This window comes from Octopus bimaculoides, chromosome 15 (assembly GCF_001194135.2).
Source record: "Octopus bimaculoides isolate UCB-OBI-ISO-001 chromosome 15, ASM119413v2, whole genome shotgun sequence".
Lineage (NCBI taxonomy): Eukaryota > Metazoa > Mollusca > Cephalopoda > Octopoda > Octopodidae > Octopus > Octopus bimaculoides.
In genome coordinates this window covers 33,374,772-33,383,702 of record NC_068995.1, presented here as the reverse complement: position 1 = coordinate 33,383,702, position 8,931 = coordinate 33,374,772, and the positions used below count along the sequence as shown (strand labels likewise).

The 8,931-nt window shown below is 38.9% G+C and overlaps 1 protein-coding gene across 4 annotated transcripts in view; it reads right to left on the bottom strand.

The window, feature by feature from the left end:
* LOC106880614 (uncharacterized) overlaps positions 1–5,275 on the bottom strand; it is a 78,539-nt gene extending 73,264 nt beyond the window's left edge. For 2 of the 4 annotated variants that reach the window (XR_008265623.1, XM_014930633.2), the window contains exon 1: positions 4,961–5,107. The gene's annotated coding sequence lies outside the window, so the exon portion shown is untranslated. Of the gene's footprint in view, positions 1–4,960; positions 5,113–5,161 lie in introns of those variants that run through there. The other 2 variants (XM_052973238.1, XM_014930628.2) reach the window with 2 other exon arrangements.
* Positions 5,276–8,931: the final 3,656 nt, after the last annotated feature.

The following is an 8,931-nucleotide window of genomic DNA, read 5'->3' as shown; positions in this document are numbered from 1 at the left end:
GTGTGTGTTTATGTTTGTCCCCCTTAACATCGCTTGACAACCGATGGTGGTGTGTTTATGTCCCCTGTAACTTAGCGGTTTGGCAAAAGAGACCGATAGAATAAGTCCTGGGGTCGATTTGCTCGACTAAAGCGGTGCTCCAGCATGGCCGCAGTCAAATGACTGAAACAAGTAAAAGAAAAGAAAAAGAAAAAATTGTTCTTGACACAATCAAGATCTTGTGCAACTGAAACCCAAGTATCTTCTTGGTTAGCTGAAAGCAGTTTTGGCACAAAGTTGGCAGACATGCATCTTATACCCAAATCTTCAGTGATAATAGCCACTGAACTGAACCAGAACTAATCTGCACATCCTCTGACAACTCATGGATGGTGATTCGACAATTTCCCCTCACAGCTGTATGCACATCTGTGATGATTTTCTGTTCTGCTGGTTGAGGGTCTCCCAGAATTTTCGTCAATATCGACATTTTCTTGGCCATCTTGGAAACGTCTGAACCATTCGTACGCTTGTGTGCAGCTCATACACTTTCTCTGTCACGATCAATGCAACAATCACATGCTACACACTTTCCTTCCAAGCACTGCTGTAAACAGCAGAAGTGAGCTAGAATATTAAAGCTTAGTGCGCATGAACAGATGAGTTCAAGGTCAATCTTTGCCAAGCAGCATAACTCAGCATGCTTTAGCTGTGTTACTATGGCAACAGTCCAGATACTTATTGATCAGACCTTGTATATGTACACACACAGGCAAGCCTATACACTATCATCATCAACATTTTAATGTTCACTGTTCCATGTCCGCATGGGTCAGATGAAATTTGTTGAGACAGATTTTCTACAACTGGATGCCCTTCCAGTCACCCACACTTTCTTCTTTCAAAGCAAGGTAATGTTTCCTCATGGTCAGACATGCCTTCCATGGAAGACTAGAAATGAACAACACTTGTGTGATGTCATTTTCGACCATTTGTGATGTCAAAACAAGAGTACACACAAACACACACACATACACGTGTGTGTGTGTGTATCTATCTATATCTTTTATGTTTTACTTGTTTCAGTCATTAGACTGTAGCCAGGCTGGGGCACCACCTGGAAGAATTCTTAGTCTAACAAATTGATCCCAGTAGTATTTTTTCCTAGTACTTATTCTATCAGACTCTTTATGGGGACATAAACACATCAACATTGGTTGTCAAGCAGTGGTAAGGGACAAACACAGGCACAAAGACATTCATGCATGCATACACACAAACACACGTACAATGGGCCTTTTTCAGTTTCCATCAACCAAATCCACTCACAAAGTCTTGGTCAGCCCGAAGCAATAGAAGACACTTGCTCAAGATATCACGCAATGGGACTAAACCCAGAACCATGTGGTTGAGAAGCAAACTTCTTACCACACAACCCTGCCTGTGTATGCATGTATACATACACACAAAGACACACAGACAACAAGCTTCTGTAAGTTTCTGTCTACCGAATCTCCTCACAGGTCTTCAGTCAACCTGGGACTATAATAGAAGATCCTTGCCCAAAGCAACACACAATGGAACTTAACCTGATGCAACATGGTTAAGAAACAACCTTCTTAACCAAACAGCAATACATATACATACATAAAATATAAGTAAGATTCAAATGAATTAGGTACTTAAATTTAGGCACCTCATTAGGTCGGAATAATATACACACAGAACAATATCATCTAAATATTAAAACATGGTACATAATGATATTCTTGCAATGTATGTGGACAATTAGACCCAGCTGAGTGAAGAAATCTGCTCAAGCTATTCAGACATGTACATTATATTAAATATATGGTCTCCAAGACAGGTGAATAAAATATAAATGAACAACAGTAGAAGTACAGGTGTCCCACCAGTATCTCTACTGGTACTTGTTCATATACACACATATATCAATGCTTTTGTTTTTTGTCTTTTTGTCAACTTATACATATAAAAAATTTAACTTTTAAGTGAAGGACTATTCAACCAGCTTTCTATACAAAGAATCTTGTAACCCGAATCTGACACACCTGTTACATAGGTACTTACCCCTCCATCTTCTGCTGCTTTACCCCCACCCTTTTTTCTTTTCTTTTCCCTCCTTATCTTCTTTTTCCGTTTTTTTTTTTTGTATTTAAATGTAATGACCAAATATTGTATTCTAAATAGACAAATGAATAAATTTAAACTATATAATCACCATTAAAAACCTCAGAACATTTGCATATGGAACCAAACAAAATCTTCTAACAATGTTTACCAACCCACACTCCACAAACATACTTTCCTCCTATCCTCTTCTATCTTTTTTCCTATACATCTCCTTCCCAGTATATTACCATTTCAGATAGCTTCACCTACCCAGAAAAACAACTTGCCAAAGGACTCCAAATGTAACACAGTCTGATGAAGGCTACCAGTCCAAAACTTTGAAGTTATTGGCATCCCTCTTCTTGTAAAAGTTTAATATGTATATATGTATGTATGATTTTACATTACACAATGTAAACAGTTGTTACATCAGATGCAAATCCTAATAGACAAAAATAAGCCACTTCTCCCTCATCCCCAAGCCCGTGTGCTACAGCTAACTGAGAAATATCTAGTTAATCCCAAACAGTAATTTCTTTAGATTTGTATGTTTTAAACATTAGAGCTTATGATTACTTTCCTGCTTCTTTCTGTCATTGGAATGTGTCCATACTTTGAACACCGCCTTGAAGCATTTAGTCGATCAAAGCGACCCTAGTACTTATTTTAAGTCTGGTAAAATAAGTCGATCAAAGCGATCCTAATACTTATTTTAAGTCTGATACTAACTTATTTTGTCTTTTTTTTTTCCTGAATCTCTGATACAAATTCAGACAAATCAACACCTGTTATCGAACAATGAAAGATAAACAAAAACATGAAACACGATGGCTTTCGACTGTTTCCTTTTACCAAATCCACACACAATGCACTTGTCGGTCCAGGGCTTATTAGCACAAGACACTTTGCCCAAGATACCATGCAGTAGGACTTTTTTTTTTATCACTCGCCACATCTCTGTAAAACAATTTCGGGACGAAACTCTACCAAATAATTGAATTTGTGAAAATTTATTTTTGTATAACTGTTATCTTGATGTATGAAAAAAAAAAAAAAAAAAAAATTCGGGGGGAAAAAACAAGTCAAAACCGGTAATTATGCAAAAAGTGAAAATTTGATTATTTTTTAGAATCACAATTTCAGATGTTTAAAATCTGAAAAAGTCAAAAAAGTGAGGTGAAGATGGGGTGATTTTTTTTTTCTTCCAGAATCGAAATCTTTAATCATTACACAGAAATTACGGCTTTTTTTTTCTTTAGGTGCGGGGCGGGGGTAGATAATTTCCGACTCTATTCCATAGAATTACCAACTATGTGAAATGGGTCTAATGAAATAAAATGTTCACGAAATGGATTGTTGTCAATACTCAACCAATAACTAGGTCTGTGGGTCAGACCGGTCTATGTGTGTAATTTTCGAATTGTTTAACAGTAGAAAAATTATTTCGTTATTTTATAACTTTCAGTCTTTCTTATAAATTGTTAAGAAGTTATTTCAATAATCTGCTTCCATCTTCCTTCCTAAAATGTTTAAGAAGAAAAGGGAGGGGTTAAAAGTGACTTCTATACCAGAAAATATTAATAATGGTTTCCGGTTTAAGTACAAGGCCAGTCAAGAACGGGGATCCATAGTGTAAATCAATCGACTGGTACTTTGTCAAGCCTGAAGGGATGTAAAGTTGACCTCGGCGGTCTTTGAGAAAAAGAATAATAAGAGGAATTGTAAAAAGGAAAATTACGTTAGATATGAAATAAAAAGCGAATTGGTCGTATAAGATGTCAAGCTGGGACGATTGACTGATTTAACGGAGCTTTTTTACATATTAACATTTAGAAATTTAAAGAATGTTTGAAGTAAAATATGAGTGATCGCATTTTCTTGTTTTCTTTTGAAGGACAACAGAAAGTGCTGACTTATCTCTAAGGTTACTTTCTTTGATCTTACTAGGAGAAATTGTTTCAAAGATTAAATACATCACTTGATTATATAATAAAATAGATACCTTTTTGTATTAAACTATTTTTACTTTGATAATACAGGATATTTGAATAGAATCGAGACTGAAGAAAATTCCCCGATAGATTTATTTGTAATTTTAGACTTTAATTCATAGACGATGCTAAGACCTTCAGTTGTCTCCTCCATATGTTTTAATATATGATAAAATGTCCCGAGTCCCACATCTTAATATTACTTTACTACCTTCTTTTACTAATAGTTTCGAGTCTTAATAGAAGGGAACGGTTGTTTTCATCCGTTGGTTCCAAACTAATGTTCAAAAACATTATTTTAGTGTATGGTTTTGTACGAAACATCGTTTGAGATGAAGATCTTTGCATTAACTTCGACATAGTTCTGTACATTATTTCCAGCAACTGTTGCAGATCTAGTATATCTAAGATGCTTTTCGGTAAGTTGCTTGACATGTTCAGTAATATATCAGTGAGATTACATGGTGTGAAAATGGATTAACACCTAAATTCTTATTTAATCACAAGTTGCATACAGGTGCCCCTCTTTGAAAAGTCAAACAAAACATAATAGAAAAGTAAGAAATATTTAGTTCCTCTGTTCAATAGACTTGAAGAATTACGCAAAATTTAAATTATCAATTTAGAGTAAAAGAGCTGGAGAAATATACAATTAACGTATTTAATGTTAAGTTAGCAAACCTATGGATGGTTCTTGAAATAAAGTTGCAATGTGCCGAAACTGATATCTGGGTAAACAAAATCATTAACCGATGAAGTTCAAAACAAACCAATGTAGATATACTAACTAACCTTATATAGTTGCAATGAAAAAGTTCACAATATAATGTTAAAAGAATAGAAACTATGCAACTGACCTGTCTAGAATTTTACGAGAAATAACATTAAAGCATGGTCCTTTGTATATTCATACATACATTATCCATGTGAGACAACCATTATCTCCAATACAAACTACAGTTAGTTGCTACAAATCAGAGCTTGGCGACATAAATGAAACGAAATGATTATACACTAATTTGTGTTACCGCGTTTTTGCTTTTGCCTCGCCAATTTACCTCTAGAATCTTTGTTAGATTTAGCCAATGAAGCTTTTCTCGTCACTAACTTTTTGTTGGCATTTTGCTTCAGAACAGACATGATCTTTTTTTTTTTGTTGATTGAGTATGAATTTGGTTTGTTCCCGTTATCTTATGTAAAGTTAAAATTTTGAGGTAAAATTAAAAGGCGAAATTAGAATGACGAAATGTACATATTTTTCTGTAACTACGCTCACACACATACATACATACATATTTAGGTCTTGTGTGTGTGTGGTAAATGAAAGACAGAAGATGAAACATACGAGAATTTATTATTAATCACAACAATTGTTTCGACACATCTAACATCAATCCCTCACGGGTGGGACTGCTCCTGAACCAGTTGTCTCACCTGTATATGTCATGAGACATCTAGAAGCATTGCAGGGAGACTAAATGAACATTTGAGACAATGTGATGACAAAAAACAGTCCTCCATACTCTACCAACATGCCAAAGACCAACGTGGAGGCACACTGAGTCACCTTGACATCTGCATTTTTATCCAAACATCCAAAGGATCCAACACTCAGACAAATAGAGGAGTACCTCCTCATAAATGAAACATCCCCAGTACTAAATAGGAAATATACATAGAAGGTAATCATACCCCAATACCCACAGTTCATATATACACAGGTATGCTGTTATGTAGACATATATATATATATATATATATATATATATATATATATATATATATATATATATATATATATATATATATACACATATATATATGACCTCTGTAATTGAAGCCAAACGAGGCACAACACTGGCAGAATAAAAGTGGTCACCCACTGAGAGGAACCTGCAGATTCTAAAGAGTGCCAGGAGCAAGGTAAAGCACACCACCAGGCACTACACCATTGAGTACTGGACAGAGCGTAGTGAGTCGATCCATATGGCCACTGCAACTGGCAACATCAGAGGGATGTACAATGGCATCAAGAGGGCGCTGGAACCAACGCAGAGCAAGACAGCCCCCTCAAATTCCTCACTTGGGAAGTCATCACTGATCAAGGCCAACAAATGGACAGATGGGTGGAGCACTATTCTGAGCTCTATTCCAGAGAGAACACAGTGACCTCTTCAGCCCTTAACGTCATCGAATGCATGCCGGTCATGGAAGAGCTCGATGCAGAGCCAACCAATGTATGAGCTCAGCAAGGCCATCAACAGCCTAGCAGCAGGCAAAGCTCCAGGCAGCAACAGCATCCCACCAGATATCATCAAGCACTATAAGGTTACCCTACTGCACCCTTTGCATGAAGTCCTCTGCCAGTGCTGGAGAGAGGGAGCTGTACTGCAAGACATGAGAGATGCAAAGATTGTTACCCTGTACAAGAACAAGTCAACATTGTTGGCAAAGTCTACACCCGGGTCCTTCTGACCCATCTGCAGAAGTTGGCTGAGCATGTCTACCCAGAATCACAGTGCAGTTCCAAGCTGAAAGGTCCACTGTAGACATGATCTCCCTTTGTCAACTCCAGGAGAAGTGCAGGGTGCAGCTGATGCCCCTGTATGTTGCATTCATTGACCTCACCAAGGCTTTCGACCTCGTCAGCAGAGACGGCCTCTTCAAGGCTCTCTATAAGATTGGCTGCCCTCCAAGACTGCACAGCTTAATTGAGTCCTTTCACTCAAACATGAAGGGAACTGTGCAGTTCAACAGCAACCTCTCTGAGCCCTTCGACATACGCAGTGGAGTCAAGCAAGGCTGTGTGCTTGCCCCAATGCTCTTCGGGATTTTCTTCTCTCTCCTTCTGACACATGCTTTCAGCACAGCACAAGAAGGAATTTATATGTGGACCAGATCAGATGGCAGGCTCTTCAATCTCACCCACCTCAAAGCAAGGACAAAGGTCATGTGTGAATGCTGCTTGATTCCTATACAATTCTAGAGAGCTTTCCTTGGAACATAGGAACTCCAAATGTGAAACCCACATCAAGACTTTTAAAGGTGTTCCCAAAAAAAACCCCACCAATTATGGAAGTTGAACCACCTGACTTTCACAAGACACTAGAAGAAATGGGCTGTGAGGAAGGTGTCACTAAAAGATCAGGCGGAGGTGGTGAATACGTACATTGTGTCTATCATCTACTACTGCCTGACTGTTGTGCCTTGTCCCCATTCGCACCTCACCAAGTTGGAGCACCTCCTCTTCAAATTCTTGTGGAGGGGACAGGCTCTGTTGGTGAGGCAGTCCATCTGCTGCCAGCACCCTCTATGTGTAGGACTGGGCATGCTGTGGGTAATGATGCATAGACATGTGCTGAGGCTGTGAGATCTCCAGATATTCTGCCTAAATGGTGAACAGGTGTGGTCACCGTTTGTCAAACAGGCCTTTCCTCAGCTTGTCTCCTTGACTGAGCTGCAGTTCTGGGTCAAGAAGAGACCCAAACAGAGTGAGTGGCATCTGGAATGTTGCCAGGCACTCACTTCCCTCTACCAGGTGGAAAGGTCAGTCAGTGAACATCCACTCTTGAGTTCTATAGAAGGTTAGTGATGGGAAAGTGCGATGATGCACTTCAAGAGGTGCTGGGCGTCAACCAAGTCAAACTGACCAGTCTGTTCTGGAGGACTTTTGGGCCTGGGACGATGGATAACTTCCAGAAATCCCTTGCTTGGCAGTGCTACTGGGCTGGGTGGGGGCACTACCAGTTCGAGATAAACTCTACAAGCATGGAAGTGCTGTCAGATAGACCTGCTCAAGATGTGCGCAGAGTGACAAAACCGTTCTGCATGCACTTGTCCAGTGTCCATGCATTACTGACTTGTGGAATTATGTCAAACAGTTGTCGTTGCATGTAGGATGGATCCAGCTATCGGCTGAGTCCATAGTGAAGATTGACCTGCTGCCTTCCTTTGACCAGGAAGGGCAGGCAATTTTCCTCTGTCTGGTAGCCATAGTGAAAGAGGTTGCATGGTGGACCTGGTTTAAGGGACTGAAGACAGACACTTTCTCTTCAGCCAATCCCTCATCAACTTTTTAAAATTTCACTTGGAAAGCAAGATGAGGGTGGAGAGAGAAGTGATGCCACCCCAGTACATTTGCTGAAAGGGAGGTGAATGTAGTGAAAATGGCCCATGTGAGTGTATCTACTCTAATAATGCACCTGTAGGCTGGTAAATTTGAGAAGGAGAGGTGTACCTGGGTACTCGCAAAGCAACAGGTGGTTCAAGATTGGTGGGGTACCTGAGCCAACCCTGGGTGGTCACCCCCCTATTGGGGAAATCTCATTGTTATATTTTTCTTGTTTAATGTTTATTGTTTTCCTAATTGTTTATTTGTTGTTTTGTGTAAAACCCCCACTGTCCCTGTCTACTGTATGTCAGCACTAGTGGCCAATAAATGAAATGCTAATAATAATAATAATAATAATAATAATAATAATAATAATTTTAAAAAAAATTCTTTTATTCGTTTCAGTCATTTTGACTGCAGCCATGCTGGAGCACTGCCTTTAGTCAAGTAAATCGTCCCCAGGACTTAATCTTTGTAAGCTTAGTACTTATTCTATCGGTCTCTTATGCTGAACCGCTAAGTTACAGGGATGTAAACACACCAGCATCAGTTGTCAAGTGATGTTGGGACACACACATACATATATATATATCTATATATATATATATATATACGACGGACTTCTTTCAGTTTCCGTCTACCAAATCCACTCACGAGGCTTTGGTTGGCCCAACGCTATAGTAGAAGACAGTTGCCCAAGGTGCCACGCAGTGGGAC